The 22,527-nt window shown below is 35.6% G+C and overlaps 1 long non-coding RNA gene across 1 annotated transcript; it reads left to right on the top strand.

The window, feature by feature from the left end:
* Positions 1 to 7,169: 7,169 nt before the first annotated feature.
* On the top strand, positions 7,170 to 20,874 carry LOC145800936 (uncharacterized). Its single transcript, XR_014341528.1, has 3 exons — positions 7,170 to 7,256; positions 7,357 to 7,464; positions 20,832 to 20,874. It is a non-coding gene; the product is annotated as an uncharacterized LOC145800936 (long non-coding RNA).
* Positions 20,875 to 22,527: the final 1,653 nt, after the last annotated feature.

Here is a 22,527-nt window from a genome sequence, read left to right as displayed (position 1 = left end):
AACAACACTCTGGGAGAAAAAAAAATGTCGACAACGATGATGACAACAATAACAACAACGACAACGACAACAACAACAACAACAACAACAATAACGACAACAACCACAACGACAACAACCACAACAACAACAACAACCACAATAACCACAATAACAACAATTGAGTTGCTTAAGTTAATTGAAATGGTAGCGGTTTATGACAAAGCAGCCGGTTAACTAGGTAGCTGTTTCGTTTCAATTTCACAACAACAACAATTGATTTGCTTAAGCAAATTAAAGCGGTAACGGTTTATAACCAAGTGGTCGGTTGACTAGCTAGCTGTTTCGTTTCAATTTCATTTCATCAGACTATTATCAATTTATCAGCAGCAGAGAGATTGAGATCGAGATCGAGATCGAGAGATCGAGATCGAGATCGAGAGATCGCGCTTTGAGTCCTCCGAATCGCCAACAAACAAGCAGTGAAAAAATAATTCCCCGATCTCCGGAACCCTCCCACTCTCCCTCCCAGGTAAGCACGCCCAATCTGTCGCCACAATCTGAATCAATTTTAATGAGAAAGAAAGCGAGAGAGAGAGTTCCTAGTTTTGAGATATCTCACAATAATTAAAAAATCAACATATTTCTGTTCTGATTTTAGTATTTTTCTTAATCGCGAATAACTATCGTTAAAATTGTGTGAATACTGCTGCATCACAGACGACCAAAGAGCCCTTTGTAATTATACAAGTACGAGTATCATCCGCAGATCTCTGGGAGGGAAAAAAAATGTCGACGACAACGACGACGACGATAACAATAACAACAACAATGACAACGACAACGACGACAACAATGATGACGACAACAACGACAACAACAACAACAATAACGACGACGACAACAACAATAGCAATAACCACAACAACAATAATAACAACAACACTCTGGGAGAAAAAAAAATGTCGACGACGACGACAACAACAACAACCACAATAACAACAACCGCAACAACAACAACAACAACAACAACCACGACAACAACAATATCAACAACAACAATAATAACAAATTAAGTTGCTTAAGTGAATTGAAGCGGTAGCGGTTTATGACAAAGTAGTCGGTTGACTAGCTAGCTGTTTCGTTTCAATTTCACAACAACAACAACAACGCCAACAATTGACTTGCTTAAGCGAATTGAAGCGGTAGCGGTTTATGATAAAGCGGCCGGTTGACTAGCTAGCTGTTTCGTTTCAATTTCATTTCATCAGTCTGTTATTGATTTATCAGCAGCAGAGAGATCGAGATCGAGATCGAGAGAGCGCGCTCTGAGTCCTCTGAATCGCCAACAAACAAGAAGTGAAAAAGCAGTTCCCCGATCTCTGGAACCCTCCCACTCTCCCTCCCAAGCAAGCACGCCCAATCTGTCGCCACAATCTGAATCAATTTTAATGAGGAAGAAAGCGAGAGAGAGAGTTCCTGCTTTTGAGATATCTCACAATAATTAAAAAATCAGCATATCTCTGTTCTAATTTTAGTATTTTGAATATAATTTAGTTCCCCATATATTTATTTACTTGTGATGAGATCTGATATGGTAGTTTTTCTTGATCATGAATAACTATCATTAAAATTGTATGAATGTTGTTGCAGCGCAGATGACCAGAGAGCCATTTGTAATTATACAAGTATGAGTATTAGCCGCAGATCTCTGGGAGAAAAAAAAATATCGATGACAACGACAACAAGAACGAAGACAACAACGATAACAACAACGACAACGACGACAATAACAACGACGACAACAACAACGACAACGACAACGACAACAACGACGACAATAACAACGACAACAACAACGACGACGACGACGACAACGACGACGACAACAACAACAACGACGACGATGACAACGACAACAAGAACAACAACAACAACACTCTGGGTGAAAACACTCTGGGTGAAAAAAAAATGTCGACGACGACAACAACAACAACAACGACAATGACAACAACAACAACAACAATGACAACGACAACAACAACAACAACGACAACGACAACGACAACAACCACAACAACAATGACAGCAACAACAACCACAACAACAACAACAACCACAACAACAACAATTGAGTTGTTTAAGCGAATTGAAACGGTAGCGGTTTATGACAAAGCGATCGGTTGACCAGCTAGCTGTTTCGTTTCAATTTCATTTCATCAGTCTATTATCAATTTATCAATAGCAGTGAGATTGAGATCGAGATCGAGATCGAAAGAGCGCGCTCTGAATCCTCCGAATCGCCAACAAATAGGCAGTGAAAAAACAGTCCCCCGATCTCCGAAACCCTCCCACTCTCCCTCCCAGGTATGTACGCCCAATTTGTCGCCACAATCTGAATCAATTTGAATGAGGAAGAAAGTGAGAGAGAGAGTTCCTAGTTTTGAAATATCTCACAATAATTGAAAAATCAGCATATCTCTTTTCTGATTTTAGTATTTTGAATATAATTTAGTTCCCCATATATTTCTTTACTTGTGACGAGATTTGATATCGTAGTTTTTCTTGATCACGAATAACTGTCGTTAAAATTGTATGAATGCTCCTGCAGCACAGACGACCAGAGAGCCATTTGTAATTATACAAGTACGAGTATTAGCCGCAGATCTTTGGGAGAAAAAAAAAATGTCGACGACCAAAGCAGCACTAGCAACAGGTGCCTCTCCATGCCTTCCTAAATCTGGAGTCATTTCAAAAGGCTACAACTTCGCTTCTACGTGGGAACAGGTTTCATTCTTCCTTGTTTCTTTATCCATTTTATATATCTATATCTATATCTATTTTTGTTGTCTTTGCAAAATGTTTGCTTTTTTGTCAAATATTTTTAAGGTCTGCATATGCCACAATGGCATCCAAGGAGGTTGTAATTTTCTTCATTTTCACCCTTTTTCATTTCTCATCTCCTTCATTTGATCTGTGGTTTTCTTATGTGTTTTAATATTGTGATTTGGTTAAATTTGGTTTGCTGATTTTAAAAATAAATTATGAGGAATTATGTGTTGTGTTATGGCTGATTATTATAGGGATAAGAAACCCATATTAGGATTTTGGAAATCGGAAAACGAGGGTTTCTATTTCCTAAAAATATGCGAAAAATTAGTTCTCTATTTCTCAAATTAGGTTTTGATGATAAAAATTAGTTTTGTATGTAAATTTGATAAAAATTGAAAAAGATGAAGTATTGAAAAAAAAAAAAAGTTTTATAAAGAAAATTTTGGAACGAGATGAGATTTTTTTAAAAGATTTTGTTAAAAAAAATGACAAATTTTAAAATAATTTATGTAAAAAAATTAGATGTAAAAATTGTTGAATAATGGGAGGGAGTTGCGAGATGCGTAAGGATCCTCTAGAGTACTGTCCCTACAGTGATCTTCTACAGTGCAACACAAGCAATCGACACGTAGCCCACTCATCAAACCAAAGGCTGAGATTCAAACTCTCCAAAACGACGTTGTTTTGGGCAAAATTTAAAAAAATAATAAAAAATCGAAAATAGATGTCTTCCTTCTACCCCTCTTCATCAACATCCCCATCTTCCTCATTTCTCTCTCTAAACCCTAACGCAATCTGAAAAACATAGATCTATGGTTTGTGCTCTCATCTTCCCTAGAGACCGCCGCCGTTGTCGTCGCCGCCTCCACCGCAACAACTAGCCTCCTGGATCGAAAGAAAAAGAAGAATAAGAAGGATGGTGGGCTTTCTCTCTTTCTCAATGTCAATAAAAAAAAAGTCAAAAATGTGAAAAACAAGTTCTAATCTCTCTTTCTTAATCTCAATAAAAAAAAATTTCAAAATTTCATCCATCAACTTCTCTCTCTCTCTCTCTCTCTCTCTCTCTCTCTCTCTCTCTCTCCATGGGTCTGTCAATTGGGTCTTAGTAAGCTTGCTTGATAACATCCATTTATCAACTCTTGATTCAAACTTCAGATCTGTTTTTTGGGTTACTTGTGTTTGCCATTAAAATTTCATGTTCTAATTTGGATCCTTTTTTGTTTCCTGTATTTTTCGTTTAATTTGTTTCACTGAAAACTCAATGTCATGTTCTAATTTAGTACTCACTGACCCAAATCCCATATTCTGGTTAGGATTTTTTTTTCACCATTGTTGGTCATCTTACTACTATTGTTGGAAGTTGCAGCAATGGAACCTACACATTTCCTTATATTGTTTGCATACATGGCTTCTTCTTGTTGTTTCCAGAGAACCCAGCTTCCATTGCATTTATGGCTTCTTCTTCTTGTTTCCAGAGAACCCAGCTTTCATGTCTGCATCGTTGAAATATTTCTTCTTCTTTTTTCAATTTACTCACCAAAACGACGTCGTTTTTGTGGCTTTGAATCTCAGCCCTTGAAAGGCTGAGTGGAACACGTGTTGGCCATCATTTCTTTACTGTAGGAGATCACTCTAGGAAATGACTCTAGAGGATCTCAACGCTCAGGAGATGGTTTGAAAGGAATTTAGATCCAAGTGACCCCAACAACAACGACGACCAAAGCAACAGTAGCAATAGTAACAACAACAAGTATCAGCCGCAGATCTCTTGGAGAAAGAGAAAAAAAATGTCGATGACCAAAGCAGCAGTAGCAACAGGTGCCTCTCCAAGCCTTCCCAAATCTGGAGCCATTTCAAAAGGCTACAACTTCGCTTCTACTTGGAAACAGGTTTCATTCTTCCTTGCTTCTTTATCCATTTTATATATCTATATCTATATCTATTTTTGGTGTCTTTGCAAAATGTTTGCTTTTTTGTCAAATATTTTTAAGGTCTTCATATGCCACAATGGCATCCAAGAAGGTTGTAATTTTCTTCATTTTCCCACTTTTTTCATTTCTTATCTCCTTCATTTGATCTGTGGTTTTCTTATGTGTTTTGATATTGTGATTTGGTTAAATTTGGTTTGCTGATTTTAAAAATAAATTATGAGGAATTATGTGTTGTGTTATGGCTAATTATTATAGGGACAAGAAACCCATATTAGGATTTTGGAAATCGGAAAACGAGGGTTTCTATTTCCTAAAAATATGCAAAAAATTAGTTCTCTATTTCTCAAATTAGGTTTTGATGATAAAAATTAGTTTTTTATTTAAATTTGATAAAAATTAAAAAATATGAAGTATTGAAAAAAAAATTATAAAGAAAATTTTGGAATGAGATGAGATTTTGTTAAAAAAAATGACAAAATTTAAAATAATTTATATCAAAAAATTAGATGTAAAAATTATTGAATGATGGGAGGGAGTCGCGAGATGCGTAAGGATCCTCTAGAGTACTGTCCCTACGGTGATCTCCTACAGTGTAACACAAGCAGTCGACACGTAGCCCACTCATCAAACCAAAGGCTGAGATTCAAACTCTCCAAAACAACGTCGTTTTGGGCAAAATTTTTTAAAAAAAAAAATCGAAAATAGTTGTCTTCCTTCTACCCTTCTTCATCTTCTTCCTCATCTTCCTCATTTCTCTCTCTAAACCCTAATGCAATCTGAAAAACATAGATCTATGGTTTGTGCTCTCATCTTCCCTAGAGACCGCCGCCGTTGCCGTCGCCGCCTCCGCCGCAACAACTAGCCTCCTGGATCGAAATAAAAAGAAGAATAAGAAGGATGGTGGGTTTTCTCTCTTTCTCAATGTCAATTAAAAAAAAGTTAAAAATGTGAAAAACAAGTTATAATCTCTCTTTCTTAATCTCAATAAAAAAAAAGTTCAAAATTTCATCCATAAATTTCTCTCTCTCTCTCTCTCCATGGGTCTGTCAATTGGGTCTTAGTAAGCTTGCTTGATAACATCCATTTATCAACTCTTGATTCAAACTTCAGATCTGTTTTTTGGGTTACTTGTGTTTGCCATTAAAATTTCATGTTCTAATTTGGATCCTTTTTTGTTTCCTGTATTTTTCGTTTAATTTGTTTCACTGAAAACTCAATGTCATGTTCTAATTTAGTACTCACTGACCCAAATCACATATTCTGGTTAGGATTTTTTTTCACCATTGTTGGTCATCTTACTACCATTGTTGGAAGTTGCAGCAATGGAACCTAGACATTTCCTTATATTGTTTACATATATGGCTTTTTCTTGTTGTTTCCAGAGAACCCAGCTTTCATTGCATTTATGGCTTCTTCTTCTTGTTTCCAGAGAACCCAGCTTTCATGTCTGCATCGTTGAAATATTTCTTTCTTTTTTTCAATTTACTCACTAAAACGACGTCATTTTTGTGAGTTTGAATCTCAACCCTTGAAAGGCTGAGTGGAACACGTGTTGGGCATCCTTTCTTCACTGTAGGACATCACTCTAGGAAATGACTCTAGAGGATCTCAACGCTCGGGAGATGGTTTGAGAAGAATTTAGATCCAAGTGACCCCAACAACAATGATGACCAAAGCAACAACAGCAACAGTAACAACAACAACGAGTATCAGCCGCAGATCTCTAGAAGGAAAAATAAAATGTCGACGACCAAAGCAGCAGTAGCAACAGGTGCCTCTCCAAGCCTTCCCAAATCCGGAGCCATTTCAAAAGGCTACAACTTCGCTTTTACTTGGGAACAGGTTTCATTCTTCCTTGTTTCTTTATCCATTTTATATATCTATATCTATATCTATTTTTGGTGTCTTTGCAAAATGTTTGTTTTTTTGTCAAATATTTTTAAGGTCTGCATATGCCACAATGGCATCCAAGGAGGTTGTAATTTTCTTCATTTTTCCCCTTTTTTCATTTCTCCTCTCCCTCATTTGATCTGTGGTTTTCTTATGTGTTTTGATATTGTGATTTGGTTAAATTTGGTTTGCTGATTTTAAAAATAAATTATGAGGAATTATGTGTTGTGTTATGGCTAATTATTATAGGGACAAGAAACCCATATTAGGATTTTGGAAATCGGAAAACGAGGGTTTCTATTTCCTAAAAATATGTGAAAAATTAGTTTTATATTTCTCAAATTAGGTTTTTATGATATATTATATATACACACTATACAAAATACATGCCCCCTCTCGATAAATTTCTCAGCTTTGCCACTGTGATCTGTTTGTGTGTTTGGGTGTTTTTTTTTTTTTTTTTTTTTTATAGTAGTAAAACCACTTTTAGTAGAGGTTTTGTGGGTGAGTCATTATGTCCTGCAATTTTTGTTTGTGCAGAATGCTCCGTTGACAGAGCAGCAACTAGCAGCAATAGTAGCACTTTCTCATGCATTTGCCGAGCAACCTTATCCTGTCAAATTGGTGAGACTCATCACTGTGCTATAATGCATTACAACCTCTGTGAATGCTTATGTTTCAGTGCAACAATTTCATGCCAATTAGCGAGCTTTTGCTTTTGTAGTCCCAGGAGCGTGTACATGGACAAGATAATGGTTTATCCATTTCAACTAAGCACTGCACTGTGGAAGAATCGGGGGCTATTGAAGCAGTTTTGGTCAATACGAATCAGGTAAGCCACTTGATTTCTTGTCTTCGTTTTTTTTTTTTTTCCTTCTCTCTTTTTCAAATAAACAAGAAAATATATCAATTGAAGACTGCAATAGGGCAATAGAATTCATTTGCATATACAAGGAGGGGCTAAATCTTATTTCTACCCAAAAAACTGAATCTAGTAGTAGACTCCACAAAAGGATCTATAGCAGAAAGCCCATGCTTTGAGAACCAAAAGAATGTAGAATATTCAAAAAAAAGAGGTAGCGTAAGATTTCACACTAGCCACTCAACATCCTCAAATGACCTTCTATTATGCTATAGCCAAATGCTTCTAGAAAGACAAAGAAGGTTGGTTTTTCAGACAAAGAAATGTTTAGCTTGTTGCCCATCCTTTTTGGATTCAACATCCATTAGAAGCACCTTCTCCCCATTAGCAAGGTTTTCAACAGAAAAAACAATGATGGCAACTGTCTTCATAATTGTTTAGCATGCTTTCTTAGACAGGTAAAAATAAATTTATGGGAATTGAATATTTTTTTTCATATTTGACTCTGAACAACATTTTAACTACAAATGATCATCATTCTTTCTCAGATTACCTTCCGTTCTCCATCATTGCAAATGAATTATTATTATCATTATTTTTTTTTTTTTTTCTGTTAGTGACTTTTAAGATGAATAGTATGACTTTCTTGATCGAAATATTCAACATACAAAGAATGTCAGTTTTACTGTGATATTTGTCTTTGGGTTAAACTGCCCTGTTATATCAAATGGGAGCCCTCTTTTTCAATCTTATGGCACCGACTTTAAGATGTTAATTTTTGTTGAATGCATTCTAGGAAAGTTGATGTAGCAAGAAAGATTACAAAAAAAGCATCACTATATACACTAACAGTGAGTTCAGCCCTAGACAAATCAAAATGGTGAAATAGGGTTTATGTAGCCAAAATGCTATGTTTGGTAGGTGAGAAAAATAGAAGAGAAGTTAAAATAAATGAAGAAAAAAGACAGGAAAGAAGGAAAGGAAAATTATTTCTCATCGTTGAGAAGAGAAAATGTAGAGAAATTCAAGAGCAAAATCTTTAAATTTTGTTTATATATTTGTATCTTTTGCTTAATGTATTTCATGTAACAACTTTTGTGCAAATTTCCTCTCATTCGTGGTGAGCCCATGAAGAAAGTTTTAAAATGATTTTTTCCATCATTTTTTTTTTTTTTTTGATCAACAACAAAGCACTTTATTAACAAACTCAAAAAAGAAAATGAGGATGAGGAATCCTCTTACAAAGGAAAAGGAAAAAACACAAAACTAAACCTAACAAAAAAATCTTAAAACAAAATTTTACATATCACACTGCCAACCAATCTCTAGCTAATAAAAAAGGTGGGACCCCCTTAAAAAGAGGATTCCCTGAAACTCGAAAAGAAGTTAGATGACACACACAATCCCATATACAGTCTATCTCTCTGGACTTGTCTTCAAACACCCTTGTATTTCTTTCAAGCCATAGAACCTAAAAAGTTGCAAAGACCGCAATAGACCATAACATTTTGGCTCTCTTCGATCCTGCAAAAGCGCGAAAGTCAACTTGCAGCATATGCGCACTCCTTTGCGGGGCTACCCACATAACGTCCCCCAACAAAAACAATTTGTGCCATATAATCAAAGTAATTGGGCAATGCAAAAATAAATGATCTATGGATTTCTCATTCTTACAACACATAATGTACCACTGAGGATTTAGAAATCGATTAGGTCTCCGTTTCTGCAATATATCATTTGTCAAAATGCCTCCATGAACCAAAGCCCACATAAACACCTTCACCTTAAGAGGAGCACAAGCCTTCCAAATTCTTTTGCAAGAAGGAAATTGAGTAACATGAGGACTATCAATGAGATTATCAAAAAAGGACTTACGAGAAAATATTCCAAATGAATGAAGAGCCCAAACCCTCTTGTCCTCCAAAAGAGGAGCCAAAGAGAAATTATTAATTCTGGACAACAAAGATGCTAACTGTGCAACCTCCTTATCATTAAGATTTCTAGAAAAATCAAAATTCCAGGAAATTGAAGCCAAAAGTGAACAAGCCACGGAAGCAATAAAAGAGTTATGAGATCGAGCCACTCTATAGAGATGTGGAAAATCAAAAGCAAAAGAAGATTGACCCATCCAAACATCCTCCCAAAAACGAACAAGTACCCCATTGCCTACCCTGGCAAAGAGATGACAATACCAACAGGAGTAGATATGCGAAATTGATTTCCAAGGAGCACGACAGTTACCCCGTAAAACCACCTGTGAGTCCCTACCATTGTCTTGAATCTCATACTTGCTTCTAATAACCAAATGCCATAGTGAATCACTCAAGTGGAAATCTCCATAACCATTTACCAAGAAGAGCCATATTCCTAGCCAAAATGTTACCAATAGCCAAACCCCCTTTTTCCTCAGGTAACGAAACTAAATCCCAACTCACCAGATGATCCTCCTTCCCCTCATCTTTACCCTCCCAAAGAAAATCTCTCATCAACTTTTCTAATGTCTTTGCCACCTTAACCGATATCTTACACAAAGATAAAAAAATAAATAGGAATACCACTCAGAACCGACTTAACCAAAGTGTATCTACCCCCGCGTGACAACAAAGCCTTACTCCACCCTTCTAGCCTCTTACCAATCTTATCTACAACTGGATTCAAAAAAACTTCACTTCTAGGATTACCCCTCAATGGAAGACCTAAATACTTCCCTCTATACCACATCCTAAAAGAGACGCCCTATTCCAAAGCAGATCTTGCTGTATATTAATTCCTACCACACTACTTTTCTCCAAATTTACCTTAAGCCCCGAAATTACCCCAAAAAGTCTCAAAATTGAATAAAGATTAACTATATGACTTTCATCCCCTGTTAAGAAAAATATGGTATCATCCGCATACTGTAAATGTGTGACACTAACTCTATTCCCCCCCACCTCCAATCCCGCAAAGAGACCCCCCATCTCCAATCCCGCAAAGAGACCTACTTCTCTAGCTCTATCGACCATCCTGTCCAGTACATCTGCCACCAAAAAAAAAAAAAGGAGATAGTGGATCTCCTTGTCGTAATCCTCGCGAAGCCTTGAAACATTTCCCTGGTTTACCATTAACTAAAACAGACATATTGTACGTTGACAAACATCCCCTAATCCATGATCTCCACCTCCCACCATAACCCTCATTTTTCAATACAAAATCCAAAAACTGCCAATCCACGTGATCATATGCCTTCTCAAAATCCACCTTAAAAAGAATTCCCTCCTTACCTGAACTTTATATTCCTCCACAACTTTATTCGCCACTAGAACTACATCTAAGATTTGTCTTCCTTTCACAAAAGCCCCCTGCGCCATCGACACAGTCTCCCCTAATGAAATTCTTAGTCGTTTTGATAAAACCTTCCCCAAAATCTTATAAAGTGATGTGACCAAACTAATAGGCCTGAAATCTCTAATTCTTACCGCATCCGCTTTCTTGGGAATTAAACAAATGAATGTGGCATTTGAGCTCAAATTAACAACTCCTGACTCATGAAATTCTGAAAAAACTCCCAACAAGTCCTATTTCACCACCTCTTAACAGTCTTGAAATACAGCCATGGAAAAACCATCCGGACCTGGAGCTTTATCTCTCTTACAATCAAAAATTGCCTTCCGAATTTCCAATTCATCAAAAGGTCTTTCAAGCCATGCTGTAACTATTTGATCAATAGATCCCCATTGAAGACCTTCAATCCTCGGTCTAGTCATCTCCTCCTTCGAATAAAGTTTGGAATAAAAGTCATAAATTCCATTGACAATCTGATTCTCCCGTTCCACCACTACCCCTGGGCATACTTCTAATCTCTTGATGAACTTCTTCTTTCTTTTCCCATCTGCCACCCTATGAAAATTTTTTGAATTCACATCCCCTTCCTTCAACCATTTAACCTTTTCTTTTTGAGCCCAATAAATTTGCTCCCTAAATACCAATTCTTCAAATTTCAATCTCAAGTGGGATCGCTCCCTCCTAAAGGACTCTTCCAAACCCCCCCGCACCTCCAATACATCTAACTCTTCGATCCTACTCAATACCTCCTTAGAAAACTCCAAATTCCCAAACACCTCCCAATTCCAACACTTCACATTTTCCTTGACCACCTTCAACTTTTTCATAAACTTAAAACCCTCCCATCCATATCAACTAGCATTGGTCCACCATTCCTCGAACTTTCTCTTAAAAAATGGATGCTCCAACCTCATGTTTTCAAATCTAAAAGGCTTTGGGCCCCACTTTACTGGACAACTTTCAAGCATAATAGGACAATGATTTGACGTTAATCTCGGTAATGATTCCTGCCTTAAATTGGAAAAAAAACCTTCCCACCCCATGGAAAACAAAAATCTATCCAATCTACAACACACCAAATTCTCTTGCAAATTAGACCATGTAAATCTAGTATTACACAAAGGAAGGTCCACCAACTCACAATCTTTGATAAACAAATCAAAATCCCTCATGCCCCTAATGGTTCGAATTCCATTGAGTTTTTCTGAGCTTTTCCTAACCACATTAAAATCTTTCCCTAAACACCAATTAGGGGAACACAGCCCAGATAACCCATATAGTTCATCCCATAGATCCTTTCTCCTAGACGGTATGTTAGGACCATAAACCCCTGTCAACCACCACTTTATATTGTCAAAATTGCGAAACCTAATTGATAATGAAAACTCCCCCACTATAGTGTCACCCCCCAAAATTCGGACAATTAGATATTCAATTAGGACTAAATCCCAATCAATATTCCATCATCCAAATCCTAGGAGTGAAACAAAAATCTAAACATTCTAGTCTCAAGAAGGTACTAACCAAATACCGATCAAACCTTGCATCATAACTTCATAAACTACCCAATCTCTTTAATGTTAAAGTAACAATAAAAAAAATAAAAAAAACTTCAAAACAACTTAAATAAAGTAACGTTTACAACTCCTGACAACTAGTCCAAATACTAGAGTCATAACCAATAGAAATAAAATAAAATTACATAAACTAAAATAAGTCCTTAAGTTCAAGGAAATCAAACGAAGTAAAAATAAATAAATAAAAATAATAGGTCTATCCACTATAACTATTTCTTGACTTCACCATCGCCCCAATTATTCCTGCAAAGGATATTCGGCTACGCTTAAAAAGAACACACCCGAGTTGTCAAGAGACAAAACGGGTCAGTATACAAGTATACTGGTATGAGTACAACAATCAAATACCCACATGCCCACCAGACACAAATAAAAAAAAATTATATTTAATTCTTATTATGTTCCCCTATTACGGTATAAGACAAGTAGTTCCATCGCACCGAGACAAGGGGTAGTTTCCCGAGATACGATGGCATTTAGTTTCTTACCCACACACAACTAATTATAGTTTAGAGATAAATAAATAAATAAATAAATAAAAATAAACATAAAAACATGGTGGCTCAGCCCTGCATAAAAAAAATTAGTAAGACCCACCATCTTGCGAGAAAATAAAGTTAGCATAATTTCATCATAATTAACCTTATGAAGAAATAACTAAATGCATCGTTTCACACTTACATAATCCGAACTATCATATAAGTTCATAAATCATTCATCACACCTTGACTCAATCAAAACAAAACCAGCTACACATATAAGTTCGTAATAAATCTTTGTACCTTAACTCCACCACTTCGGCCCTTCCCTACAGCCTACACATATATCCCATGTGTCTCCCGTATACCTAACCCGCTCCGGAGCGCCGAACCTTGTACGGGGTATCGTCCCAAGTCGACTAACACTACCGGATGATTAGCATATACGTACGCGCGTAAATCACAACACTCGTCTACTCATGAGAACGAGTAAAATATAAATCACATCTCATCAACATCATAAGACAAATATAATCATGCCGGGCATAAGGCATTAAACAACTCTTTTTTTTTTAACAATCCAAAGAGTCATGGTGGAATATAAGGAATTTACCTATGGGTTCCGAGTTTATTTTAATTATCGCAAAACCAAGAACATAACTACCACCATAAACTATGCCATATAAAAAAAATAAACATGAGATACACATCTCATAAAAAAAATAATTAAAATTAATAATCAATTAACCACCCTAAACCTCGTATATACCACCAAACAAATTAAATAAAATAGATCACTCATCTAAGAACCCTAATCAGCACATATACATTAATCAAAATCATTAAATTAATCAATCTCCCACATGTACTAAAAATCAAATCACATAAACCTAATGAAATAAATAAATAACTAAATAAAATAACGATTAAAACATAATCAAGGGTTATAGGGTTTGTACTCACTATATTTATTTCTTGAAGATAGAAGAAATTCTGAGAAGATTGAATGAACTACCAAGATAAAACCCAAAACCTTTTCTTTTTTTCTTTACTTTTCTTTTCTTCCTTCTTCTCCCCAGATTTACCCCCTCGAATCAAACTCTCTCTCTCTCTCTCTCTCTCTCTCTCTCTGTCCGTCTCTGTGCGCCGTGCTCCGTTCCATGGTTTGATAACCTAATAGAATTTATCACCTAATCACATTATATTATATACTATAATATAATATAAATACCACATAAATAAATATAATATATATTTTATTTTAATAAATAACTACAACATATATAAATATATTTTATAAAATCAATATATGTTCCATCTTTCTTTTTTTTTAAATATAAATATAAATATTCAAATTAATTATATATAATTAACTATCATATTAAATTAACTAAATACCACATTAAATTAATTAAATACCACCTTAAATTCTCATATACCCACACAATTAATAAAACTAAAAATAAAATAAAGTAATAATGAATAAATAAATACTTAAGAAAAATTAGGGTCGCTACAATATACACACCTCAAAAGAATCTCGTCCCGAGATTCGAGAGAAGAGAACACTAGACAAAAAGCTCCGAGTGCATACGCCGAACTTTCTCTTCTAATTCCCAAGTGATATCGTTCTCATTTTCGCTCCATTGCACCTTCACCAAGTTCACTTTCTTACGCCGCAACTACTTTACATCCCGATCTAGAATAGTAACCGGTCGTGTCACATACGTTAAATCGTCGCTAATCTCTAACACCTCTGGTGATACTACCTGGGAAGGGTCTTGCACACACTTCCGCAATAAAGATACATGGAACACGTTGTGAATCATAGCTAAAGCAGGCGGTAAAGCTAATTTGTAAGCCACATTACCAATCCGTTCAGTGATCTCATATGGTCCCACAAATCTAGGTGCCAACTTCCCCTTCTTTCCGAACCGCATGATACCTTTCATCAGCGAGACCTTCAAGAACACAAAATCTCCGACATTCAACTCAACCCCTTTACGTTTTCTATCAGCATAACTCTTCTGACGACTCTGCGCAGTTTTAATACGTTCTCGAATAATGTTCACCTTTTCTGTGGTCTCTCTCACCAACTCTGGCCCTAACAACGGCGCATCTCCTACCTCCATCCAACACGTACGTATCGACATGGCCTCCCATACAAAGCCTCAAATGGTGCCATCCCGATACTTGAATGGTAACTATTATTATAAGCAAACTCCACCAATGGCAAGTGTTCTTCCCAACTACCACCAGGATCGAGAACGCAAGCCCTCAGCATATCTTCCAAAATCTGATTTACCCGCTCAGTTTGCCCATCTGACTGAGGATGATAAGTCGTGCTCAGATCTAACCTAGCACCCAAGGCATGTTGAAAACTCTTCCAAAACTCTGCCACAAACAACGGATCACGATCAGAAACGATGGAAACTGGCACGCCATGAAGTCGCACCGCCTCCCGAATATACAACCTAGCCAGTTTATCCGCAGTTCGGTGGACACTGATAGGAATAAAGTGAGCAGACTTGGTGAGTCGATCCACTATCACCCAAATAGATTCATTGCCTCGCTTAGACCGCGGCAAACCATCCACGAAGTCCATAGTAATGTACTCCCATTTCCAAGTATGAATCTCGAGAGGTTGCAAGAGTCCGAACGGTCGTTGGTGTTCTGCCTTAACCTGTTAACACACATAACATCGAGATACATACTCTCCTACGTCCTTCTTCATACCTTCCCACCAAAATGCCCTCTTCAGATCATGATACATCTTCGTTCCACCAGGGTGAATGGTATATCGAGATCTATGGGCATCATCCATAATCTCTTTTTTCAATTCAACAAGATTAGGTACACATAACCTATCCCTGAATCGCAATCCCCCATCTGATTCCACACACCAATCAGTAGGACAATCATCGATTAAATCCACCACAAGGTCATTGAGCTTGCTAATGAAAAACCCATCTAAATTCTGCATCTGACGAACTTTACCCAGTAACGTCGGCTGCACAGTCAAACTACCAATGTATGCCCTCTCGACATCCTCTATTGGTTGAACATCATGCATCGAAATTAACTCCAAGGACTTCCATTCCTGAACCATCAAGGAAGCTACAATCCCATGTTGTCGACTAAGTGCATCTACCACCACATTTCCTTTTTCCAGGTGGTAAAGGATCTCGAAATCATAACTACTGATGAATTCAACCCACCTCTGTTGTCTCATGTTCAACTCTTTTTGAGAAAAAAAGATACTTAAGACTCTTGTGATCTGTGAATAACTCAAAACGCTCCCCAAATAAATAGTGTCGCCACACTTTCAATGCAAACACAACTGCTACCAATTCTAGATCATGAATAGGGTATCATTTCTCATGAGGTTTTAACTGTCGAGAAGCATAAGATACAACCTTCTGATGCTGCATCAACACATATCCCAAACCAGTTCCACTCGCATCAGTAAACACTGCTAACTTTTCCCCTTGTACTGGTATAGTTAACATTGGAGGTGTAGTCAAACGCTGTTTTAACTCTTGGAAAGCTCTGTCACAATCATCTCCCCATATGAACTTCACATTCTTGCGGGTTAACTTGGTCATGGGTGCTGCAATGGTGGAAAACTTCTTTATAAATCTTCTGTAATACCCAGCTAATCCTAGAAAACTTCTCACCTCTGTAAGGTTCGTGGGCTGCTTCCATCCTTTGACCGCAACAACTTTTTCAGGATCTACCGCTGTTCCCTGATTAGACACAACATGTCCCAAAAACCGAACTTCTTTCTCCCAAAAATGGCACTTACTAAACTTGGCGTATAACTGCTGTTCCCTCAAAGTCTGTAACACAACTTTCAAGTGTTCCCTGTGCTCTTCCTCATTCTTAGAATACACCAGGATATCATCTATGAAGATAATCACAAACTTATCTAAATAGGATTGAAAATTCTGTTCATCAAATCCATGAAATAGGTAGGAGCATTGGTCAAACCAAAAGGCATTACAGGAAACTCGTACAACCCATACCGAGTCCGAAAAGTAGTAAGCGGTATACTTTCCTCTGACACACCCCTCTGATGGTAACCCGTTCTGAGATCAAACTGAGAGAACACAGCTGCCCCCTTCAACTGATCAAACAAGTCATCAGTTCTAGGTAACGGATACTTATTCTTGATAGTCACCTTGTTCAGCTCTCTGTAATCCATGCACATGCGGAGAGTACCATCTTTCTTGGAGACAAAGATCGCAGGTGCTCCCCACGGGGAGTTACTTGAACGAATGAACCCTTTCTGAAGCATCTCTTCTAGCTGCTTCTTCATCTCCACAAGCTCTTTAGGTGCCATTCTGTATGCTGCCTTAGAAATCGGTGCAGTTCCCAGCGCTAAGTCAATACGAAACTCCACTAACCGTCGAGGTGGAGGTCCCGGTATCTCCTGAAATACATCCTCAAAGTCACGCACTACCTCTACCTCACTAATATCTTGCTTAGGGATTTCAACCGAGCATAGAAAACTCGTCATCACTGACTCTACTCCATCGCTATAAGTGTGAGTAAGTCGTGGCATACCGAGAACATTTACATTCACCGTCCTTCCAGCATAATCTAGAGTCACAAAATGCTTCCGCAGCCAATCCATACCCAAAATAACTACAAACCCCTCAAATCCTAACATTATTAGGTCCGCAAACAAAACTCTGCCCGCAAAGCCAAACTCAAAATTTTTACACATTTCATAAAGAGTGATTGCGCCTCCTAAAGGGGTCTTAACACGAATAGGTTTAAACAATAAGGTAATTACAAGGTGTTCTCTTTCTACAACCTGTCTAGATATGAAAGGATGAGAGGTACCAATATCAAAAAGTACTCTAATAGGTTCTTGAAAAAAAAAATTAAAGATATCTTCCAGCCATCACCTTTAAGGTAAACACACAAAACGAATTCGTTCAAAACTTAGAATTAAACTCATCGCCAAACTAAACCAGCTATAACCCACATTTCCACAATCCGAGGATCACCTAAACACTCGCTAGTCTAGGGTAACCTAAGCTCTGATACCAAACTATCACGCCCCAAAATTCGGACAATTAAATATTCAATTAGGACTAAATCCCAATCAATATTCCATCATCCAAATCCTAGGGGTGAAACAAAAATATAAACATTCTAGTCTCAATAAGGTACTAACCAAACACCGATCAAACCTTGCATCATAACTTCATAAACTATCCAATCTCTTTAATGTTAAAGTAACAAGAACAAAAAAAAAAAACTTCAAAACAACTTAAATAAAGTAACGTTTACAACTCCTGACAACTAGTCCAAATACTAGAGTCATAACCAATAGAAATAAAATAAAATTACATAAACTAAAATAAGTCCTTAAGTTCAAGGAAATCAAACGAAGTAAAAATAAATAAATAAAAATAATAGGTCTATCCACTATAACTATTTCTTGACTTCACCATCGCCCCAATTATTCCTGCAAAGGATATTCCGCTACGCTAAAAAAAAAAGCACCCGAGTTGTCAAGAGACAAAACGGGTCAATATACAAGTATACTGGTATGAGTACAACAATCAAATACCCACATGCCCACCAGACACAAATAAAAAAAAATTATATTTAATTCTTATTATGTTCCCCTATTACGGTATAAGACAAGTAGTTCCATCGCACCGAGACAAGGGGTAGTTTCCCGAGATACGATGGCATTTAGTTTCTTACCCACACACAACTAATTATAGTTTAAAGATAAATAAATAAATAAATAAATAAAAATAAACATAAAAACATGGTGGCTCAGCCCTGCATAAAAAAAATTAGTAAGACCCACCATCCTACGAGAAAATAAAGTTAGCATAATTTCATCATAATTAACCTTATGAAGAAATAACTAAATGCATCGTTTCACACTTACATAATCCGAACTATCATATAAGTTCATAAATCATTCATCACACCTTGACTCAATCAAAACAAAACTAGCTACACATATAAGTTCGTAATAAATCTTTGTACCTTAACTCCACCACTTCGGCCCTTCCCTACGGCCTACACATATATCCCATGTGCCTCCCGTATACCTAACCCGCTCCGGAGCGCCGAACCTTGTACGGGGTATCGTCCCAAGTCGACTAACACTACCGGATGATTAGCATATACGTACGCGCGTAAATCACAACACTCGTCTACTCATGAGAACGAGTAAAATATAAATCACATCTCATCAACATCATGTGACAAATATAATCATGATGGGCATAAGGCATTAAACAACTATTTTTTTTTCCAACAATCCAAAGAGTCATGGTGGAATATAAGGAATTTACCTATGGGTTCCGAGTTTATTTTAATTATCGCAAAACCAAGAACATAACTACCACCATAAACTATGCCATATAAAAAAAATAAACATGAGATACACATCTCATAAAAAAAATAATTAAAATTAATAATCAATTAACCATCCTAAACCTCGTATATACCACCAAACAAATTAAATAAAATAGATCACTCATCTAAGAACCCTAATCAGCACATATACATTAATCAAAATCATTAAATTAATCAATCTCCCACATGTACTAAAAATCAAATCACATAAACCTAATGAAATAAATAAATAAATAAATAAATAAAATAACGATTAAAACATAATCAAGGGTTATAGGGTTTGTACTCACTATATTTATTTCTTAAAGATAGAAGAAATTCTGAGAAGATTGAATGAACCACCAAGATAAAACCCAAAACCTTTTCTTTTTTTCTTTACTTTTCTTTTCTTCCTTCTTCTCCCCAGATTTACCCCCTCGAATCAAACTCTCTCTCTCTCTCTCTCTCTCTCTCTCTCTCCCCGTCTCTGTGCGCCGTGCTCCATTCCATGGTTTGATAACCTAATAGAATTTATCACCTAATCACATTATATTATATACTATAATATAATATAAATACCACATAAATAAATATAATATATATTTTATTTTAATAAATAACTACAACATATATAAATATATTTTATAAAATCAATATATGTTTCATCTTTCTTTCTTTTTTAAATATAAATATAAATATTCAAATTAATTATATATAATTAACTATCATATTAAATTAATTAAATACCACATTAAATTAATTAAATACCACCTTAAATTCTCATATACCCACACAATTAATAAAACTAAAAATAAAATAAAGTAATAATGAATAAATAAATATTTAAGAAAAATTAGGGTCGCTACATATAGTTTCACATTGAGAAACAACTCGCTCATCCCACATCACCAAAATGCCCCCCCGATCTACCCACTGAAGGCAAGCAAGCCCAACTCCTATGCCTAACACCCCAAAGACTCTTCATGAACGTCCTATCACACATTTCTACTTTAGATTCCTGAAAAATCACTATGTCCGGTTGATTACGCCTAATAAGAAAATCCTTAATAACACCTCTCTTTCTCCGCAAACCCAACCCCCTCACATTCCAACTAATAATCTTTATTGGCAAACATTTTCACCCATAGTTACCTCCCGGTGCCTCTCATAATTAACCGAACCCATCATTTTTTCCCCCTATACTCTTTTAAAATGAAGAACCATAACAAGAGAAAAGAAGAGAAAACAAAAATATTATACTTTTCTCTTCCTTTCCCATTTAGCAAGCACAAATTGAATATTTGGCTGGGGCACTCACCCAAAAAATATTTGAGTAGGCCATTCACTATGTAATTGTCATACTTTTTGTGGTCCTTGGTTTCCTAAGTTCTCTACCTTATTACTATCTCATTTCCCACCATGTACCCCACATTTGAAATGCCATTAAGAGCAGTTTGAGAAAATTTTGATAGCAGTATATAGTTCCTTATGGTTGTTTCATATGTGCTAAGTTTTGTGAGTGCTTTGTAATTCAGATTTCACTGTGAAAGATAATTTTCTATATCTGTTGCTACTTTTGGTGTAGTTTTACAAATGGTTTACAGATCTTGAAGCAGCCATGAAATCAATCGGAATCTGTCTTAATGCAATGGTCGTATCAGGTATCCTTTTTTGTTGCTTTTAATTTTTTTTTTTGTTTTTTGTTGGGCACTTTAATCTGTCTTATTCCAATTGTCCTATCAAGTACCACTTTTTACTTTTGAATTTATAATGAGACGTATTGCAGTGTTTTGAAAAGATGATAAAAAATTATTTTTTGGTTTTTTATTAAGTTTTTTGATTTTTTTGAAAAGTGATTTGTAAAGTTGGTAAAAAGTTACTTTTTACTTTTTGATTTAATATTTATTTATAATGTCACATCATAATAAAATGATCAAAATATCTCACATAATTTAAGAAATTTATTTTTTAACCCATGCGAATCATTTATCTACTTGTTAGAATAGGGAGGATAGTTATGTAAATTCACACTTTACGCTTTGCCAACTTACCAAATGTGTTCCAACTTTTGTAGCTTTTATTTGGATGCGTTTTTGGTTGGCAAAACACAGTTTTTTTTGTGAGTTTCCAAAAGACCACATTGTATCAAGCTTCAAATCTTTATCATGAATAATTATTAGATATTTTTAAAATATTATTTATGCAATTTTTTTGACAAAAAATAAGACTTTGTTTGAGAAGAAAAAGTTCGGGACTTTTTAATTATTTTAGTCACAAAAAAATAAAACAGATTCGATAAGATAAAATATCGCATTCAACTCATAATCATTATATTTTTTCTCTCACAAAAGTCAAAAAAAGTCAAAAAAATTCATCACAAATGAGACTTCTTAATCCAGGCTAAAATAGTCAGAAAAGTCAAAAAACTAAAAAATCAACTCATTTCTCAAATAAACCCTAAGTAAACAATGCATGTGATATTTCAAAATTATTAAATAATTACCAATTAACACCACGACTGAATTTAGTGTTGGAATCTATGTAATTCCAATACTATTCTTTATAATATTTAAAGGTGTTTTAAGAATTGACTATTTTTGTGATTTTTAAATTTTTATAAAAAAAATATACAAAAATAGAGAAAATAGTTTATTTTTTTATAATTTTTTTTTTTACTTGTTAACTAAAATAGTGAGTGACCTTTGTAATTGATGGTTTTTTGATGTATGATGCTCTATACAAATAAAAAAATTGTTCAAAATTATCATATATATATAATGAGGAGACATTTTGTATTTTTTAACTAAAATACGTACAATTAATATTAATAATTATAAAAATATCATTATCACGTTATTATGATGGATGATTTTTCTTTATAAAAATTATATTTAGAGATAATTTTCTAGTGCGGATAGTTGGTGGAACATCGCAAGAACCAAAAGTTGAAGCACATGGCATGGGTTGCACATTGCACTCACCAAAAAGTGTGTTATCCTTCTCTGTTGGAAAAAATAAAATGGAGGATAGAATAAGATTAATTTTTATTACATGAGCAAAAGGTGCAAAAAAAACAACCCCCCAAAAAAGTTTTTCAACTCCCAAAAAAGTTAATAAGCTGTAAACCCAACAATTGTTTAGAACGGTGGAATTAGCAATTGACAATGAAATTTGATGCGTTTGAAATAGATGGAATTTAAGATTGATTTTGTGAGATTTGAATGGAATTTAAAATGAAAAAATGTTGGGTTTCATGAGAATTGGAAATAATTATCTTTGGA

This window comes from Camellia sinensis, chromosome 10 (assembly GCF_055761805.1).
Source record: "Camellia sinensis isolate YWXY chromosome 10, ASM5576180v1, whole genome shotgun sequence".
Taxonomy (NCBI): domain Eukaryota; kingdom Viridiplantae; phylum Streptophyta; class Magnoliopsida; order Ericales; family Theaceae; genus Camellia; species Camellia sinensis.
This window is presented reverse-complemented; position numbering and strand designations above follow the sequence as displayed.